This window comes from Rhinichthys klamathensis, unplaced genomic scaffold (assembly GCF_029890125.1).
Source record: "Rhinichthys klamathensis goyatoka isolate OS25496 unplaced genomic scaffold, OSU_Roscu_1.1 h1tg000011l_1, whole genome shotgun sequence".
NCBI lineage: Eukaryota > Metazoa > Chordata > Actinopteri > Cypriniformes > Leuciscidae > Rhinichthys > Rhinichthys klamathensis.
In genome coordinates, this window is record NW_026606564.1 from 8,730,869 (window position 1) to 8,753,735 (window position 22,867).

Genomic DNA, 22,867 nt, shown 5'->3' on the forward strand with positions numbered 1-22,867 from the left:
AGACTAGTAAAAGCTAACCTAAAGAATTTACATAATGTATACAATTATTTATTCTCAAATAAGCAACAAAATATCATTACACATCAAACAATACACTATCATTATACACAAAGCTGCACTCCAGGTTTATTGCTGCTCCTGATGCTTTGAATATTTTCCCAAAACAATCAGAGTAAAGCTTAATTAAGTTCAAGAGGCTTCATTTCTCCATCCCTAAAAGGCATTATACAAGTAAATTTACCTTTCAATTATTTCCAGCAGACTTTCAGATCCATTTCTTGCCTCCACTAAACCAAGCTTCCCAATTCTAAAATGATTAACTCAGCAATTTGATGAATGTATTACTAATTCCTGCAATCACCCTAATTGAATCGTTTGTTAATTGCATACCAAGCATTGTCAATTTCTGTTCTAGTAGGCCTAATCTACTATAAATCACACCACTTGCAAACCTCTTTTTTCATGCAACAGCAAAAATGAACAAATATTTAAATGGACCAGAGACCAGTGAATCTGACAACTGCATTTATGTTTACATTCATGCAGTTTCCAGAGTGCAACTGTCTAGAACAAACTCAAAGTTTTTTAATGCAACTTTGCAAACAGGTCGCAGTGAATATCACCAAGCTGTCATCTTTGCGCACGAAAAACATCAAACTTGGACAACATTAGCATTAAATCGGACAGCGGTTAAACTGTCAAACATAACAAAAAAGCCAAGTAAGTGGTAGTCTAGCTATTTAATCCTGTTTTCTATCTGATAAACTTTCAGTAATCGTATTCCTTTCAAATTCATTGTACAAACAAGCCCATATCAATTCTCACTTTTTTCATTCTTTAGGCCTCAATAATTCTGAATATTTCATTCAGTGTGATCGGAGTACTGCTGTGGAAGTCGCAACATCTACATTTCCCCACAAACCACCAAAAGAGATAGAAAAACTCACTGTAGAAGAAGCAAAAACTCTGGGATCACGACAATTGGTAAGCTGTTTTTTTTTCAACCTTCTCACTGTGTAAATAGCCTACAGGGTTGTTTACTTGTTGTAGTAATGCTCTGGAGAGTAGTACAATCACATATATTAGCCCTCTGTAGATTGTGCAAAATCGTTTTTATGGGGAGAAAAACATTTTAAAGTAGCCTGACGTTCAAAAAAATGCTAAAATGTGAAAGATTTTTCAGATGCACAGGCAAAGATTACTCTGCTTCTCAGTTATCTTTGCTAGATGCTTTACAAACATGATTAATGCGTTTCAAATTGGTTAATGTGTGGAAAAGTTTGGCTATTTCCTCTTCTTATGACCACAACAGCAGTTGTATACATTTCCCTTGTAATCATGTTTATTGATGTATATTTTTGATTGTACATGTACGATTTTCTTTAAATTTTCAGATCACTAAAATATCTGCAACAGTATGCAAGCTAAACAACGCAACTACTGTAAAGGCCTGGGGTACAGACTGTGAGATCCAAGAATGTTCCTTGCAAGATCCATCTGGAGAAATTCAACTTACTCTTTGGGAAAACCAAGTTTCAAAACTGCAACTAGGTAACTCCTACACCTTTACCAATCTTAAAACTAGACTGTACAACAGCCTTAAGAGCCTCACAACAACCCTGAAAACAACCATGGAACCTATTGCACAGGACCAAGTTTTCCCACCTGGTCAAGGCCCTAAAATCAGTAAAGAACCCTCTCTACCTAATACAGTGGTGAAACAAAAGCCAATAGGGGTGCAAATAAACATTAAAAAACAATGTCCAAAATGCCACAAATCACAAGAACAATTCAACATCAAACAGCAATTTCACCGTTGCCCGACTTGCAAAATTCTACGGAACACAAAAAGCTATATAACAAAATGCAATGGAATAATTGAGATAAATCAAGACAGTCAAATAACTTCTCTTACGGTTTCGAACTCAACTTTGTCAAAATTCATAGCACCAGAACTTGAACTGTCAACTTGTGATTCACAAGATATAGAAGAACTCTTTCTATCCTCCGATGAACTGACTTTAACATATAATAACTGTTTGGAAGTCACCAATATTGAAAACGCTTCATCCGCTCATCCCAGTGATGAGGATTTATTTGAAGTGAATATCGATGAAATCAACCCTGTCCTCTGTGTCACAGAGACACAAAGCACTCCAGAACCCAAGTCTCCAGTTAAAAGACCATCTGAGCCAACAACGCCTCCTATTACACCAGCTAAAAAACCTTTGACTAAGAAGAGTGCTGTAAAAATAATACAAAAATGACTTTGTATTGAAATGCACAACTAAGATGGTTGTGTGTGTGTGTGTATATATATTGAAATGATGGTATTGGTGTTTTTTTTTTTTGTTTTTTTTTTAATGAATGGCAAATATTGATTTAAGTCATGTTTTCTATTGAAATTAGGTTAATTTTGTCCATTATGTTCTGAAATGCTACTGATTGATTTTTATTTCATTTTTATGGCAAAGCTTTGTTAAATGTTGTTTAATGTGTTTTTTTTTTATTAAAACAAATGTGTGTCAATTCTTGGAATATGTGACCTTTATTGCATGGGCTTATCTTGCATTTGGAAAGTTGCGTGCATTCTTCTAGCCATTCTTAACTAGGCACTAAGTTTAGTTTCACAAACCATACTGGGAAAAGCAAGTAGTGTAACCATAAGTGTCATTGTGAATAACTAAAGAAACGGTTGGTATTCTGTTCTGTAAAGATTTAAATATGCAACAATGGTGCTTTAAAATCACTTCAAAGGCCCCCTCTAATTTGCTTACTTTATCCAATGTGCTAAATGGTATTTAAACTAAAAATAATCGTTATTTTTAATTCACATTTTTATCACCTCTCACAATATTGTTTCTAGGCAGCATAAAAAAAAAAACTTAATTGTACAAGACATTATCAAAGATGACTGTCAAAGTAATGTACTTGTAGCAAAAATATAGGTTACAGTTGCATATGGCAGTTAACCCATGTAATTCCAATTTCTTTTCCCTGAGATAACATGTATGAATACATAAGGATATTAAACAATCTTTAACAATTACGTCAAAAATATATATCAAAATCCATACAAAAAACTTGATTATTCGTCAGGTCACAATTGTGACCATTAGTAGAACAAAGGGAGGCTAGGTATATGGTGTTAATGGATTTATAAACTGACAAACTTCTACAGTTTAAAGACCAGGTTCAATAATTGTTTTAAGCTTTAGTTAATAGTGTTGTATTACATCAAAGACACACCATGCAAAATTTCCATTTGTCAAACAGTGACCCCTAGAGTCGCTGTGGAGTACTTGTATTTTTTCTGAATATTAACTTAATGACCTAATATCTAATATGCCCATGACAATTTAGAAACTGAAAATAGAACATAAAAATATATGTATTAGATCTAATATAACAAAATTACAAGATTATAAAATGCATTGCGTGAATTCTTGTTTAAAGAGAAGTGTTTAATCTACAATTAAACTAGGAATGTTTGACAGAATAGTGAATATTATCAGGAAACCTGCTCCAGACTTTAGGACCCACATGCAAAAACAAAACATTCTCTCCTTTAGTGCAGTTCAATATTCTTAGTAGTACCAAAAGTCCAGAATTGTAAGATTCTTACAAGAACCTGTTAATCTTAATGTTGTAAAATAATATTTTATCGATCTATATACTGCATCTTGGACTAACTTTATTTGTTAAAGGTGCAGGACAACCACCTAACAGTGAATCACAATAATATCAACTAAACTCATTAAACGTAACATGCTGTCCATTTAAATACTAAATCTTCATTTTGAGTTGATTCTCATTTGAACTATGGAACTTCTACATCTATGGAAACACATGACTTTCCAGGGGCTCAATGAGTGACAGGCATATGACCCAGAGATTGTGGGTTCAAGTCCTTTGTCTTACAACTTTATAAAGTTGTGTCATTTCAATTTCTTTATCATCCTGAAACGCATTGTACTATTCTTTCTTCCTATTAAATACAACGTGTGTTTCATTTATATGCAAAGTCTTTATTTTGAGTTCATTCTCTTTTTTACTACTGAACCTCGGCAGCTGGATGATCTCATTTCTTTTGTGAGGTAAGAAGTTAATGAGTAAGAATACTTTGGTTATTAAAGTTTCTTTTAAAGTTTTGAAAGCAAAGTATTTTTAAGTACTTTTTGAACCCATGGAACCATTGAAGGCTTGGCCCCGTAAGGCTGCTTGCAGCTTTAATTCTTATTATTATTCTTCTTCTTCTTCTTCCGCAAATGGAAGTCTATGGCAGCCCTATGAACCGTACATAGGAAAATGATGAAATTTGGCACACTTGTAGTGATGCTAATGAATAGTAATTGGACCAATTTTTGACCCTCTAGGACCAACTCTATAGCGCCACCACCAGTTCAAAAATTCAACATTGAAATGGTTATAACTTTTGAACCCTTTGATCTAGAGACATGAAACTTAGTACACCTGATTCCACTCATCATGCTGATCACAACCAATACCTTACATTAAGACCCTGCCCATTACAGTAGTGGCCATTTTGAAATGTACAGTATTCAGTTATTTCGCTACTCCTCCTTCAAATTTTGTCCAATTTTCTCCAAACATGCACTCAAATGATCTTCAGACTGAGCCGCATAAAAGTACTGTTCCCGATTTTTTTGTTATACTGGAAAAAAAAAGTTATAATGTCGCAAACTTAACGAGGTCCACCCAAAATTGGCTAAGAGGCTGTATCTCGGCCAAAGTTTGATCAATCGAAACGAAAATTGGTACACTTCATCGGAAGCATGTTCTGAGGTCTCATGCCAAAGTTGGGAATAGCGCCACCTACGGGTCATGAGATATGACAAATTGCTATTTTGGCCAATAACTTTTGAACAGTTTGTCAGAAAATCATAATTGTGGTATCTATGGATTCCTTGCATCATGCCGAATCCGTGGATATCGATTTTGCCATGATGGGATGTACCACGTGTCCGCCATTTTGAATTTTGTCATAAATTGCAATATCTTTTAAACTATTTGACATATCAGCACACAATTTGGTAGGGATGACCGACACCATGTCCTAAAGCGACATGAGAAGTTTGATCACAGCGCCACCTAGTGTTCCAGATATATCATTGTTTTTTGAAAAAACGCTTATAACATTTGAAAATATTGTTCAAATTTTGAGTTCTTTATGACATTATGTTCCTTGGTTTATGCCGATTTAGACGATATCTCATTTGTCATTTTCCAACAATGTGACTGGCCGCCATATTGGAGCGAATGTAAAACAGTTTTTTCGCTACTCCTCCTTCAAAATTTGTCCAAAATTGTCCAAAATTTGCTCAAATGATCTTCGGACCGAGCCGCATAAAAGTACTGTTCCCGATTTTTTTGCTATACTGTAATAAAAAAGTTATGATGTCACAAATGTAACAAGGTCAACCCAAAATTGGCTAAGAGGCTGTAACTTGTGAACAGTTTGTCACAAAATCATAAAATTGGTGTCTATCGATTCCTTGCATCATGTCGAATCCGATGATATCTATTTTGCCAGGATTGGATGTACCACGTCATAAGCTAAATTAGCATTAAGCTAGCTTAGCATGCTAATCTGGTTAACATGTCACTCATTCTCACACTGAACCCTCTCCTCTGCCGTTTTGAAATTCACGTCCTCTGAGTGGCGCAATCAGCTAAACCATGCATCTCGAATCCCGAACCATTCTGGTCGTGGGTTCGAGTCCCATGTGGGACGACTTTAAAATTGTTTATAAAGTTGTCATTTCAATTCCTTCCGGCTCTGCTCTGCTGTTGGTGCTTAAATGCTAGCTGTGCTTCATTTACATGTATATTCAATTTGTGCTGTTTTTGTTCTTGCGGCTCTGCAGTGCTATTGGTGCTTAAATGCTTGATGCGCTGCTGTACTTGCAGTACTTGCTGTGCTTGCAGTACTTGCTGTACTTGCTGTGTTTGCAGTACTTGCTGTACTTGCTGTGTTTGCTGTACTTGCAGTACTTGCTGTACTTGCAGCTTGCTGTACTTGCAGTTTGCAGTACTTGTTCTGCTTGCGGTGCCAAGCCTTTGAACTTTGCTGTACTTGTTCTAAATTGCGGTGCCAAGCCTTTGAACTTTGCTGTACTTGTTCTAATTGTGGTGCCAAGCCTTTTAACTTTGCTTTAATTGTTCTAATTGCGGTGCCAAGCCTTTGAACTTTGCTGTAATTGTTCTAATTGCGGTGCCTTGCAGGGCTTGGCCCCGTGTTGCTGCTTGCAGCTATATTTAGGGGCCAAGCACCGAAGGTGCAGAGGCACCTATTGTATCTGTTAGTTTTTAGGGGCCAAGCACCGAAGGTGCAGAGGCACCTATTGTATCTGTTGGTTTTCTTATTATTATTATTATTCCGTGAATGGGAGTCTATGGCAGCCCTATGAACCGTAAGTAGGAAAATGATGAAATTTGGCACACTTGTAGTGATGCTAATGAATAGTAATTGGACCAATTTTTGACCCTCTAGGACCAACTCTATAGCGCCACCACCAGTTCATAAATTCAACATTGAAATGGTTATAACTTTTAAACCCTTTGATCTAGAGACATCAAACTTGGTACACCTGATTCCACTCATCATGCTGATCACAACCAATACCTTACATTAAGACCCCGCCCATTACAGTAGTGGCCATTTTGAAATGTACAGTATTCCGTTTTTTCGCTACTCCTCCATCAAATTTTGTCCAATTTTCTCCAAACATGGGCTCAAATGATCGTCAGACTGAGCCGCATAAAAGTACTGTTCCCGATTTTTTTTACTCATCTTTGTTCAAAAGTTATGGTGTCGCAAACTTAACGAGGTCCACCCAAAATTGGCTAAGAGGCTGTATCTCGGCCAAAGTTTGATCAATTGAAATGAAAATTGGTACACTTCATCGGAAGCATGTTCTGAGGTCCCATGCCAAAGTTGGGAATGGCGCCACCTACGGGTCATGAGATATGAGAAATTGCTATTTTGGCCAATAACTTTTGAACAGTTTGTCAGAAATTCATAATTGTGGTATCTATGGATTCCTTGCATCATGCCGAATCCGTGGATATCGATTTTGCCATGATGGGATGTACCACGTGTCCGCCATTTTGAATTTTGTCATAATTTGCAATATCTTTTAAACTATTTGAAATTTCCTCACCACATTTGGTATGGATCATCATTAGCATGCCCCGAAGGTACATTAGAAGTTTGATCACAGCGCCACCTAGTGTTCCAGAGATGTCATTGTTTTTTGAAAAAACGCTTATAACTTTTGCTATCATTGCTTGAAATTTGATTTATTTATGTCAATATATTCCTTGGCTTATGCCGATTTCAACGATATCTCATATGCTATTTTCCAACAATGTGACTGGCCGCCATATTGGAGCGAATGTAAAACAGTTTTTTCGCTACTCCTCCTTCAAAATTTGTCCAAAATTGTCCAAAATTTTCTCAAATGATCTTCGGACCGAGCCACACAGAAGTACTGTTCCCGATTTTTTTGCTATACTGGAAAAAAAAAAGTTATGATGTCGCAAATGTAACAAGTTCGACCCAACATTGGTTCAGAGGCTGTAACTTGTGAACAGTTTGTCACAAAATCATAAAATTGGTGTCTATCGATTCCTTGCATGATGTCGAATCCGATGATATCTATTTTGCCAGGATTGGATGTACCACGTCATAAGCTAAATTAGCATTAAGCTAGCTTAGCATGCTAATCTGGTTAACATGTCATGGAACTTTTTTGTGAACTCATTCTCACACTGAACCCTCTCCTCTGCTGTCTTGAAATTCACGTCCTCTGAGTGGCGCAATCAGCTAAACCATGCATCTCGAATCCCGAACCATTCTGGTCGTGGGTTCGAGTCCCATATGGGATGACTATAAAGTTGTGTCATTTCAATTTCTTTATCATACTGAAAAGCATTGTACTATTCTTTCTTCCTATTAAATACAACGTGTGTTTCATTTATATGCAAAGTCTTTATTTTGAGTCCATTCTCTTTTTTACTACTGAACCTCGGCAGCTGGATGATCTCATTTCTTTTATGAGGTAAGAAGTTAATAAGTAAGAATACTTTGGTTATTAAAGTTTCTTTTAAAGTTTGGAAAGCAAAGTATTTTTAAGTACTTTTTGAACCCATGGAACCATTGAAGGCTTGGCCCCGTAAGGCTGCTTGCAGCTTTAATTATTATTATTATTCTTCTTCCGCAAATGGAAGTCTATGGCAGCCCTATGAACCGTACATAGGAAAATGATGAAATTTGGCACACTTGTAGTGATGCTAATGAATAGTAATTGGACCAATTTTTGACCCTCTAGGACCAACTCTATAGCGCCACCACCAGTTCAAAAATTCAACATTGAAATGGTTATAACTTTTGAACCCTTTGATCTAGAGACATGAAACTTAGTACACCTGATTCCACTCATCATGCTGATCACAACCAATACCTTACATTAAGACCCCGCCCATTACAGTAGTGGCCATTTTGAAATGTACAGTATTCAGTTATTTCGCTACTCCTCCTTCAAATTTTGTCCAATTTTCTCCAAACATGCACTCAAATGATCTTCAGACTGAGCCGCATAAAAGTACTGTTCCCGATTTTTTTGTTATACTGGAAAAAAAAAGTTATAATGTCGCAAACTTAACAAGGTCCACCCAAAATTGGCTAAGAGGCTGTATCTCGGCCAAAGTTTGATCAATCGAAACGAAAATTGGTACACTTCATCGGAAGCATGTTCTGAGGTCCCATGCCAAAGTTGGGAATAGCGCCACCTACGGGTCATGAGATATGACAAATTGCTATTTTGGCCAATTACTTTTGAACAGTTTGTCAGAAATTCATAATTGTGGTATCTATGGATTCCTTGCATCATGCCGAATCCGTGGATATCAATTTTGCCATGATGGGATGTACCCCGTGTCCGCCATTTTGAATTTTGTCATAATTTGCAATATCTTTTAAACTATTTGAAATTTCCTCACCACATTTGGTATGGATCATCATTAGCATGGCCCGAAGGTACATGAGAAGTTTGATCACAGCGCCACCTAGTGTTCCAGAGATATCATTGTTTTTTGAAAAAACGCTTATAACTTTTGCTATCATTGCTTGAAATTTGATTTATTTATGTCAATATATTCCTTGGCTTATGCCGATTTCAACGATATCTCATATGCTATTTTCCAACAATGTGACTGGCCGCCATATTGGAGCGAATGTAAAACAGTTTTTTCGCTACTCCTCCTTCAAAATTTGTCCAAAATTGTCCAAAATTTTCTCAAATGATCTTCGGACCGAGCCACACAGAAGTACTGTTCCCGATTTTTTTGCTATACTGGAAAAAAAAAAGTTATGATGTCGCAAATGTAACAAGTTCGACCCAACATTGGTTCAGAGGCTGTAACTTGTGAACAGTTTGTCACAAAATCATAAAATTGGTGTCTATCGATTCCTTGCATGATGTCGAATCCGATGATATCTATTTTGCCAGGATTGGATGTACCACGTCATAAGCTAAATTAGCATTAAGCTAGCTTAGCATGCTAATCTGGTTAACATGTCATGGAACTTTTTTGTGAACTCATTCTCACACTGAACCCTCTCCTCTGCTGTCTTGAAATTCACGTCCTCTGAGTGGCGCAATCAGCTAAACCATGCATCTCGAATCCCGAACCATTCTGGTCGTGGGTTCGAGTCCCATATGGGATGACTATAAAGTTGTGTCATTTCAATTTCTTTATCATACTGAAAAGCATTGTACTATTCTTTCTTCCTATTAAATACAACGTGTGTTTCATTTATATGCAAAGTCTTTATTTTGAGTCCATTCTCTTTTTTACTACTGAACCTCGGCAGCTGGATGATCTCATTTCTTTTATGAGGTAAGAAGTTAATGAGTAAGAATACTTTGGTTATTAAAGTTTCTTTTAAAGTTTGGAAAGCAAAGTATTTTTAAGTACTTTTTGAACCCATGGAACCATTGAAGGCTTGGCCCCGTAAGGCTGCTTGCAGCTTTAATTATTATTATTATTCTTCTTCTTCTTCTTCCGCAAATGGAAGTCTATGGCAGCCCTATGAACCGTACATAGGAAAATGATGAAATTTGGCACACTTGTAGTGATGCTAATGAATAGTAATTGGACCAATTTTTGACCCTCTAGGACCAACTCTATAGCGCCACCACCAGTTCAAAAATTCAACATTGAAATGGTTATAACTTTTGAACCCTTTGATCTAGAGACATGAAACTTAGTACACCTGATTCCACTCATCATGCTGATCACAACCAATACCTTACATTAAGACCCCGCCCATTACAGTAGTGGCCATTTTGAAATGTACAGTATTCAGTTATTTTGCTACTCCTCCTTCAAATTTTGTCCAATTTTCTCCAAACATGCACTCAAATGATCTTCAGACTGAGCCGCATAAAAGTACTGTTCCCGATTTTTTTGTTATACTGGAAAAAAAAAGTTATAATGTCGCAAACTTAACAAGGTCCACCCAAAATTGGCTAAGAGGCTGTATCTCGGCCAAAGTTTGATCAATTGAAACGAAAATTGGTACACTTCATCGGAAGCATGTGTTGAGGTTCCAATGCAAAGTTAGGAATAGCGCCACCTATGGGTCATGAGATATGAACAATTGCTATTTTGACCAATAACTTTTGAACAGTTTGTCAGAAAATCATAATTGTGGTATCTATGGATTCCTTGCATCATGCCGAATCCGTGGATATCGATTTTGCCATGATGGGATGTACCACGTGTCCGCCATTTTGAATTTTGTCATAAATTGCAATATCTTTTAAACTATTTGACATATCAGCACACAATTTGGTAGGGATGACAGACACCATGTCCTAAAGCGACATGAGAAGTTTGATCACAGCGCCACCTAGTGTTCCAGATATATCATTGTTTTTTGAAAAAACGCTTATAACATTTGAAAATATTGTTCAAATTTTGAGTTCTTTATGACATTATGTTCCTTGGTTTATGCCGATTTAGACGATATCTCATTTGTCATTTTCCAACAATGTGACTGGCCGCCATATTGGAGCGAATGTAAAACAGTTTTTTCGCTACTCCTCCTTCAAAATTTGTCCAAAATTGTCCAAAATTTGCTCAAATGATCTTCGGACCGAGCCGCATAAAAGTACTGTTCCCGATTTTTTTGCTATACTGTAATAAAAAAGTTATGATGTCACAAATTTAACAAGGTCAACCCAAAATTGGCTAAGAGGCTGTAACTTGTGAACAGTTTGTCACAAAATCATAAAATTCGTGTCTATCGATTCCTTGCATCATGTCGAATCCGATGATATCTATTTTGCCAGGATTGGATGTACCACGTCATAAGCTAAATTAGCAATAAGCTAGCTTAGCATGCTTATGGAACTTTTTTGTGAACTCATTCTCACACTGAACCCTCTCCTCTGCTGTTTTGAAATTCACGTCCTCTGAGTGGCGCAATCGGCTAAACCATGCATCTCGAATCCCGAACCATTGTGGTCGTGGGTTCGAGTCCCATGTGAGACGACTTTAAAATTGTGTATAAAGTTGTCATTTCAATTCCTTCCGGCTCTGCTCTGCTGTTGGTGCTTAAATGCTCGCTGTGCTTCATTTACATGTATATTCAATTTGTTCTCTTTTTGTTCTTGCGGCTCTGCACTGCTATTGGTGCTTAAATGCTTGATGCGCTGCTGTACTTGCAGTACTTGCTGTGCTTGCAGTACTTGCTGTACTTGCTGTGTTTGCAGTACTTGCAGTACTTGCTGTGTTTGCTGTACTTGCAATACTTGCTGTACTTGCAGCTTGCTGTACTTGCAGTTTGCAGTACTTGTTCTGCTAAGCCTTTGAACTTTGCTGTACTTGTTCTAATTGCGGTGCCAAGCCTTTGAACTTTGCTGTAATTGTTCTAATTGCGGTGCCTTGCAGGGCTTGGCCCCGTGTTGCTGCTTGCAGCTATATTTATTATTATTATTCTTCTTCCGCAAATGGAAGTCTATGGCAGCCCTATGAACCGTACATAGGAAAATGATGAAATTTGGCACACTTGTAGTGATGCTAATGAATAGTAATTGGACCAATTTTTGACCCTCTAGGACCAACTCTATAGCGCCACCACCAGTTCAAAAATTCAACATTGAAATGGTTATAACTTTTGAACCCTTTGATCTAGAGACATGAAACTTAGTACACCTGATTCCACTCATCATGCTGATCACAACCAATACCTTACATTAAGACCCCGCCCATTACAGTAGTGGCCATTTTGAAATGTACAGTATTCAGTTATTTCGCTACTCCTCCTTCAAATTTTGTCCAATTTTCTCCAAACATGCACTCAAATGATCTTCAGACTGAGCCGCATAAAAGTACTGTTCCCGATTTTTTTGTTATACTGGAAAAAAAAAGTTATAATGTCGCAAACTTAACAAGGTCCACCCAAAATTGGCTAAGAGGCTGTATCTCGGCCAAAGTTTGATCAATCGAAACGAAAATTGGTACACTTCATCGGAAGCATGTTCTGAGGTCCCATGCCAAAGTTGGGAATAGCGCCACCTACGGGTCATGAGATATGACAAATTGCTATTTTGGCCAATTACTTTTGAACAGTTTGTCAGAAATTCATAATTGTGGTATCTATGGATTCCTTGCATCATGCCGAATCCGTGGATATCAATTTTGCCATGATGGGATGTACCCCGTGTCCGCCATTTTGAATTTTGTCATAATTTGCAATATCTTTTAAACTATTTGAAATTTCCTCACCACATTTGGTATGGATCATCATTAGCATGGCCCGAAGGTACATGAGAAGTTTGATCACAGCGCCACCTAGTGTTCCAGAGATATCATTGTTTTTTGAAAAAACGCTTATAACTTTTGCTATCATTGCTTGAAATTTGATTTATTTATGTCAATATATTCCTTGGCTTATGCCGATTTCAACGATATCTCATATGCTATTTTCCAACAATGTGACTGGCCGCCATATTGGAGCGAATGTAAAACAGTTTTTTCGCTACTCCTCCTTCAAAATTTGTCCAAAATTGTCCAAAATTTTCTCAAATGATCTTCGGACCGAGCCACACAGAAGTACTGTTCCCGATTTTTTTGCTATACTGGAAAAAAAAAAGTTATGATGTCGCAAATGTAACAAGTTCGACCCAACATTGGTTCAGAGGCTGTAACTTGTGAACAGTTTGTCACAAAATCATAAAATTGGTGTCTATCGATTCCTTGCATGATGTCGAATCCGATGATATCTATTTTGCCAGGATTGGATGTACCACGTCATAAGCTAAATTAGCATTAAGCTAGCTTAGCATGCTAATCTGGTTAACATGTCATGGAACTTTTTTGTGAACTCATTCTCACACTGAACCCTCTCCTCTGCTGTCTTGAAATTCACGTCCTCTGAGTGGCGCAATCAGCTAAACCATGCATCTCGAATCCCGAACCATTCTGGTCGTGGGTTCGAGTCCCATATGGGATGACTATAAAGTTGTGTCATTTCAATTTCTTTATCATACTGAAAAGCATTGTACTATTCTTTCTTCCTATTAAATACAACGTGTGTTTCATTTATATGCAAAGTCTTTATTTTGAGTCCATTCTCTTTTTTACTACTGAACCTCGGCAGCTGGATGATCTCATTTCTTTTATGAGGTAAGAAGTTAATGAGTAAGAATACTTTGGTTATTAAAGTTTCTTTTAAAGTTTGGAAAGCAAAGTATTTTTAAGTACTTTTTGAACCCATGGAACCATTGAAGGCTTGGCCCCGTAAGGCTGCTTGCAGCTTTAATTAGGGGCCAAGCACCGAAGGTGCAGAGGCACCTATTGTATCTGTTGGTTTTCTTATTAGGGGCCAAGCACCGAAGGTGCAGAGGCACCTATTGTATCTGTTAGTTTTCTTATTAGGGGCCAAGCACCGAAGGTGCAGAGGCACCTATTGTATCTGTTAGTTTTCTTATTATTATTATTATTATTATTCTTCTTCTTCTTCTTCCGCAAATGGAAGTCTATGGCAGCCCTATGAACCGTACATAGGAAAATGATGAAATTTGGCACACTTGTAGTGATGCTAATGAATAGTAATTGGACCAATTTTTGACCCTCTAGGACCAACTCTATAGCGCCACCACCAGTTCAAAAATTCAACATTGAAATGGTTATAACTTTTGAACCCTTTGATCTAGAGACATGAAACTTAGTACACCTGATTCCACTCATCATGCTGATCACAACCAATACCTTACATTAAGACCCCGCCCATTACAGTAGTGGTCATTTTGAAATGTACAGTATTCAGTTATTTCGCTACTCCTCCTTCAAATTTTGTCCAATTTTCTCCAACCATGTGCTCAAATGATCTTCGGACTGAGCCGCATAAAAGTACTGTTCCCGATTTTTTTGTCATACTGGAAAAATAAAAGTTATAATGTCGCAAACTTAACGAGGTCCACCCAAAATAGGCTAAGAGGCTGTATCTCGGCCAAAGTTTGATCAATCAAAACGAAAATTGGTACACTTCATCGGAAGCATGTTCTGAGGTCCCATACCAAAGTTGGGAATAGCGCCACCTACGGGTCATGAGATATGACAAATTGCTATTTTGGCCAATAACTTTTGAACAGTTTGTCAGAAATTCATAATTGTGGTATCTATGGATTCCTTGCATCATGCCGAATCCGTGGATATCGATTTTGCCATGATGGGATGTACCACGTGTCCGCCATTTTGAATTTTGTCATAAATTGCAATATCTTTTAAACTATTTGACATATCAGCACACAATTTGGTAGGGATGACCGACACCATGTCCTAAAGCGACATGAGAAGTTTGATCACAGCGCCACCTAGTGTTCCAGATATATCATTGTTTTTTGAAAAAACGCTTATAACATTTGAAAATATTGTTCAAATTTTGAGTTCTTTATGACATTATGTTCCTTGGTTTATGCCGATTTAGACGATATCTCATTTGTCATTTTCCAACAATGTGACTGGCCGCCATATTGGAGCGAATGTAAAACAGTTTTTTCGCTACTCCTCCTTCAAAATTTGTCCAAAATTGTCCAAAATTTGCTCAAATGATCTTCGGACCGAGCCGCATAAAAGTACTGTTCCCGATTTTTTTGCTATACTGTAATAAAAAAGTTATGATGTCACAAATTTAACAAGGTCAACCCAAAATTGGCTAAGAGGCTGTAACTTGTGAACAGTTTGTCACAAAATCATAAAATTGGTGTCTATCGATTCCTTGCATCATGTCGAATCCGATGATATCTATTTTGCCAGGATTGGATGTACCACGTCATAAGCTAAATTAGCAATAAGCTAGCTTAGCATGCTAATCTGGTTAACATGTCATGGAACTTTTTTGTGAACTCATTCTCACACTGAACCCTCTCCTCTGCTGTTTTGAAATTCACGTCCTCTGAGTGGCGCAATCGGCTAAACCATGCATCTCGAATCCCGAACCATTCTGGTCGTGGGTTCGAGTCCCATGTGGGACGACTTTAAAATTTGTGTATAAAGTTGTCATTTCAATTCCTTCCGGCTCTGCTGTTGGTGCTTAAATGCTCGCTGTGCTTCATTTACATGTATATTCAATTTGTGCTGTTTTTGTTCTTGCGGCTCTGCACTGCTATTGGTGCTTAAATGCTTGATGCGCTGCTGTACTTGCAGTACTTGCTGTACTTGCTGTGCTTGCTGTACTTGCTGTGCTTGCTGTACTTGCTGTACTTGTTGTACTTGCTGTACTTGCTGTGCTTGCTGTACTTGCTGTGCTTGCTGTACTTGCAGCTTGCTGTACTTGCAGTTTGCAGTACTTGTTCTGCTTGCGGTGCCAAGCCTTTGAACTTTGCTGTACTTGTTCTAATTGCGGTGCCAAGCCTTTGAACTTTGCTGTAATTGTTCTAATTGCGGTGCCTTGCAGGGCTTGGCCCCGTGTTGCTGCTTGCAGCTATATTTATTATTATTCTTCTTCTTCTTCTTCCGCAAATGGAAGTCTATGGCAGCCCTATGAACCGTACATAGGAAAATGATGAAATTTGGCACACTTGTAGTGATGCTAATGAATAGTAATTGGACCAATTTTTGACCCTCTAGGACCAACTCTATAGCGCCACCACCAGTTCAAAAATTCAACATTGAAATGGTTATAACTTTTGAACCCTTTGATCTAGAGACATGAAACTTAGTACACCTGATTCCACTCATCATGCTGATCACAACCAATACCTTACATTAAGACCCCGCCCATTACAGTAGTGGCCATTTTGAAATGTACAGTATTCAGTTATTTCGCTACTCCTCCTTTAAATTTTGTCCAATTTTCTCCAAACATGCACTCAAATGATCTTCAGACTGAGCCGCATAAAAGTACTGTTCCCGATTTTTTTGTTATACTGGAAAAAAAAAGTTATAATGTCGCAAACTTAACAAGGTCCACCCAAAATTGGCTAAGAGGCTGTATCTCGGCCAAAGTTTGATCAATTGAAACGAAAATTGGTACACTTCATCGGAAGCATGTGTTGAGGTTCCAATGCAAAGTTAGGAATAGCGCCACCTATGGGTCATGAGATATGAACAATTGCTATTTTGACCAATAACTTTTGAACAGTTTGTCAGAAAATCATAATTGTGGTATCTATGGATTCCTTGCATCATGCCGAATCCGTGGATATCGATTTTGCCATGATGGGATGTACCACGTGTCCGCCATTTTGAATTTTGTCATAAATTGCAATATCTTTTAAACTATTTGACATATCAGCACACAATTTGGTAGGGATGACAGACACCATGTCCTAAAGCGACATGAGAAGTTTGATCACAGCGCCACCTAGTGTTCCAGATATATCATTGTTTTTTGAAAAAACGCTTATAACATTTGAAAATATTGTTCAAATTTTGAGTTCTTTATGACATTATGTTCCTTGGTTTATGCCGATTTAGACGATATCTCATTTGTCATTTTCCAACAATGTGACTGGCCGCCATATTGGAGCGAATGTAAAACAGTTTTTTCGCTACTCCTCCTTCAAAATTTGTCCAAAATTGTCCAAAATTTGCTCAAATGATCTTCGGACCGAGCCGCATAAAAGTACTGTTCCCGATTTTTTTGCTATACTGTAATAAAAAAGTTATGATGTCACAAATTTAACAAGGTCAACCCAAAATTGGCTAAGAGGCTGTAACTTGTGAACAGTTTGTCACAAAATCATAAAATTCGTGTCTATCGATTCCTTGCATCATGTCGAATCCGATGATATCTATTTTGCCAGGATTGGATGTACCACGTCATAAGCTAAATTAGCAATAAGCTAGCTTAGCATGCTTATGGAACTTTTTTGTGAACTCATTCTCACACTGAACCCTCTCCTCTGCTGTTTTGAAATTCACGTCCTCTGAGTGGCGCAATCGGCTAAACCATGCATCTCGAATCCCGAACCATTGTGGTCGTGGGTTCGAGTCCCATGTGAGACGACTTTAAAATTGTGTATAAAGTTGTCATTTCAATTCCTTCCGGCTCTGCTCTGCTGTTGGTGCTTAAATGCTCGCTGTGCTTCATTTACATGTATATTCAATTTGTTCTCTTTTTGTTCTTGCGGCTCTGCACTGCTATTGGTGCTTAAATGCTTGATGCGCTGCTGTACTTGCAGTACTTGCTGTGCTTGCAGTACTTGCTGTACTTGCTGTGTTTGCAGTACTTGCAGTACTTGCTGTGTTTGCTGTACTTGCAATACTTGCTGTACTTGCAGCTTGCTGTACTTGCAGTTTGCAGTACTTGTTCTGCTAAGCCTTTGAACTTTGCTGTACTTGTTCTAATTGCGGTGCCAAGCCTTTGAACTTTGCTGTAATTGTTCTAATTGCGGTGCCTTGCAGGGCTTGGCCCCGTGTTGCTGCTTGCAGCTATATTTATTATTATTATTATTCCGTGAATGGGAGTCTATGGCAGCCCTATGAACCGTACATAGGAAAATGATGAAATTTGGCACACTTGTAGTGATGCTAATGAATAGTAATTGGACCAATTTTTGACCCTCTAGGACCAACTCTATAGCGCCACCACCAGTTCAAAAATTCAACATTGAAATGGTTATAACTTTTGAACCCTTTGATCTAGAGACATGAAACTTAGTACACCTGATTCCACTCATCATGCTGATCACAACCAATACCTTACATTAAGACCCCGCCCATTACAGTAGTGGCCATTTTGAAATGTACAGTATTCAGTTATTTCGCTACTCCTCCTTCAAATTTTGTCCAATTTTCTCCAAACATGCACTCAAATGATCTTCAGACTGAGCCGCATAAAAGTACTGTTCCCGATTTTTTTGTTATACTGGAAAAAAAAAAGTTATAATGTCGCAAACTTAACGAGGTCCACCCAAAATTGGCTAAGAGGCTGTATCTCGGCCAAAGTTTGATCAATCGAAACGAAAATTGGTACACTTCATCGGAAGCATGTTCTGAGGTCCCATGCCAAAGTTGGGAATAGCGCCACCTACGGGTCATGAGATATGACAAATTGCTATTTTGGCCAATAACTTTTGAACAGTTTGTCAGAAATTCATAATTGTGGTATCTATGGATTCCTTGCGTCATGCCGAATCCGTGGATATCGATTTTGCCATGATGGGATGTACCACGTGTCCGCCATTTTGAATTTTGTCATAAATTGCAATATCTTTTAAACTATTTGACATATCAGCACACAATTTGGTAGGGATGACCGACACCATGTCCTAAAGCGACATGAGAAGTTTGATCACAGCGCCACCTAGTGTTCCAGATATATCATTGTTTTTTGAAAAAACGCTTATAACATTTGAAAATATTGTTCAAATTTTGAGTTCTTTATGACATTATGTTCCTTGGTTTATGCCGATTTAGACGATATCTCATTTGTCATTTTCCAACAATGTGACTGGCCGCCATATTGGAGCGAATGTAAAACAGTTTTTTCGCTACTCCTCCTTCAAAATTTGTCCAAAATTGTCCAAAATTTGCTCAAATGATCTTCGGACCGAGCCGCACAGAAGTACTGTTCCCGATTTTTTTGCTATACTGTAATAAAAAAAGTTATGATGTCGCAAATTTAACAAGGTCGACCCAACATTGGTTCAGAGGCTGTAACTTGTGAACAGTTTGTCAAAAAATCATAAAATTGGTGTCTATCGATTCCTTGCATCATGTCAAATCCGACGATATCTATTTTGCCAGGATTGGATGTACCACGTTATAAGCTAAATTAGCATTAAGCTAGCTTAGCATGCTTATCTGGTTAACATGTCATGGAACTTTTTGTGAACTCATTCTCACACTGAAACCTCTACTCAGCAGGCTGGTGAACGTGCATGAGTGATTAGCTCAACGTGTTACACCACGGATCCCGATGTTCAGCGTCGTGGGTTCGCCACTCAGTGTGACATGTGCCCAGACCGCATGAGGTACTGTGGCAGGAAAAGATGCAGAAGTTGCATCTGTTCCAGGCATTGTGCATAAGAATGATCTCATCTGAAGCTGCCACACACAACATGCAGTGCTTTTACGTCCAATTCATTGTTGTTCTTCTTCCAGAAGGGTAGTCAATGGCAGCCCTATGAACCACAAGTTAGAAAATTGGCACACTTGTAGTGATGGTAATGAGTAGTAATCTGACCAATTTTGGATGATTTAATCTAAACTTTTTAAATACAAAATGTTCTCCATTTACTTCAAAATTCTTAATTTTGACTTGATTCTCTCTTGAAAATATTGAATTTCGGCAGCTGTGTAGATGCATGTCTGGCAAGTGGCTCAACGAGATGAGTGACAGGCATCTAACCCATAGATAGTGGGTTCGAGTCCCGTGTGGGACAACTTTAAAATTGTGTATTATGAAATTAATTGATTATGAAACACTTGTAGTGAGTAGTCCAACGTGTGATCAGATGATCTTTGGACCGAGCTGCACAGAAATGATGAACAGGTTTTTGATAGTAGCCCCCATACCAAAGATCTTCCTCTCTGCAGTTGACCTAGCCTGTGTTTGTTGCCTTATCTTAGTTAGCTTAGCATACTAATTGGTTAGCATGCTAGCCAGATGCCATTCTTTCTAATGTGGCTCTTCAGTTATCAGGCTAAACCATAAGGCTTTAAGTGGTGGACAAGTTGCTTCTGTTCCAGGTGAAGGAGCTAGTAGAATAGAACACACAGATAATTTATTTAAAAATTCTTCATTTTGAGTTGCTTCTCACTTGAACTATGGATCTTCTGCATCTTGGCCAAAACACAACTTCCAAGTGGTGCAATGAGATGAGTGACAGAAATCTGACCCAGAGATAGTGGGTTCAAGCCCCATGTGGGACAACTTTAATTTAAAAAAAAAATGTGTTAAGTTGTCATTTCAATTCCTTTATTATCCAGATAAGCATTGTTGTAATCTTTCTTTTGGGATTAGAAATGTGTTTTTGTTCATTCTATGTTGATTCTTACCTGAAGTCTTAAATATCCAGAAAGGTTTGTGAACAAATGAGCAGTCATTGACTTTCAACTATTCTAATTGCATTGTAAGCAGTTACATAAATTGGTTGTTTTCTTCCTATGTATAGTCGTATCCTCTTTTTTTTTTTGCCTCCATGTGTTAATTCTCAACTTCATATATGTGTTTGTGCATTGTGTGTAAAGTAGTGAACTGGAGAGCAGAAGGGTATGATAAGATGTTTGTGGTGGTCTAGGTAAACCTCTATTTTTTTAAATTGTGCTGCCTTTTTTACATTTCAAGTTAAATACATAAAGCTTCAAACAGAACACAAATGCCTATTCAATTGATCAACCACTGGCAACATTTTATTGCAAAGTATATAGTAAAGAATACTTTCAATTCCATACAAGAAATGGTTTGACCAACTCCACAATATTAACTGATCTGACATTAAACATTTGAATGTGTACATATGCATATCTTTTAATTATTTTAAGTCCCATAAACATTAGACTTACTTAGTGACTTGAATATCAGTTTTTCCTTCTCGTCATGTGGACAATAAATAAAAGTAATTTTATCATAATAGTAAACCATAAAATCACATTAAAATACATGAACATTTTTGTATTATCTAACATTAAGAATTGTTTTAAAAAATAAATTGTAATTGTAAATAGAAGTTAATTAGTTACTACATGAATGTTAAATTACAAATAGTTACTATTCTAACAGTACATTATTTGGATCAACATCAATTAGTTGAGGTATATTGCCAAAAAGACTAGTAAAAGCTAACCTAAAGAATTTACATAATGTATACAATTATTTATTCTCAAATAAGCAACAAAATATCATTACACATCAAACAATACACTATCATTATACACAAAGCTGCACTCCAGGTTTATTGCTGCTCCTGATGCTTTGAATATTTTCCCAAAACAATCAGAGTAAAGCTTAATTAAGTTCAAGAGGCTTCATTTCTCCATCCCTAAAAGGCATTATACAAGTAAATTTACCTTTCAATTATTTCCAGCAGACTTTCAGATCCATTTCTTGCCTCCACTAAACCAAGCTTCCCAATTCTAAAATGATTAACTCAGCAATTTGATGAATGTATTACTAATTCCTGCAATCACCCTAATTGAATCGTTTGTTAATTGCATACCAAGCATTGTCAATTTCTGTTCTAGTAGGCCTAATCTACTATAAATCACACCACTTGCAAACCTCTTTTTTCATGCAACAGCAAAAATGAACAAATATTTAAATGGACCAGAGACCAGTGAATCTGACAACTGCATTTATGTTTACATTCATGCAGTTTCCAGAGTGCAACTGTCTAGAACAAACTCAAAGTTTTTTAATGCAACTTTGCAAACAGGTCGCAGTGAATATCACCAAGCTGTCATCTTTGCGCACGAAAAACATCAAACTTGGACAACATTAGCATTAAATCGGACAGCGGTTAAACTGTCAAACATAACAAAAAAGCCAAGTAAGTGAGAGTAAGAAATTCAACTTACTCTTTGGGAAAACCAAGTTTCAAAACTGCAACTAGGTAACTCCTACACCTTTACCAATCTTAAAACTAGACTGTACAACAGCCTTAAGAGCCTCACAACAACCCTGAAAACAACCATGGAACCTATTGCACAGGACCAAGTTTTCCCACCTGGTCAAGGCCCTAAAATCAGTAAAGAACCCTCTCTACCTAATACAGTGGTGAAACAAAAGCCAATAGGGGTGCAAATAAACATTAAAAAACAATGTCCAAAATGCCACAAATCACAAGAACAATTCAACATCAAACAGCAATTTCACCGTTGCCCGACTTGCAAAATTCTACGGAACACAAAAAGCTATATAACAAAATGCAATGGAATAATTGAGATAAATCAAGACAGTCAAATAACTTCTCTTACGGTTTCGAACTCAACTTTGTCAAAATTCATAGCACCAGAACTTGAACTGTCAACTTGTGATTCACAAGATATAGAAGAACTCTTTCTATCCTCCGATGAACTGACTTTAACATATAATAACTGTTTGGAAGTCACCAATATTGAAAACGCTTCATCCGCTCATCCCAGTGATGAGGATTTATTTGAAGTGAATATCGATGAAATCAACCCTGTCCTCTGTGTCACAGAGACACAAAGCACTCCAGAACCCAAGTCTCCAGTTAAAAGACCATCTGAGCCAACAACGCCTCCTATTACACCAGCTAAAAAACCTTTGACTAAGAAGAGTGCTGTAAAAATAATACAAAAATGACTTTGTATTGAAATGCACAACTAAGATGGTTGTGTGTGTGTGTGTATATATATTGAA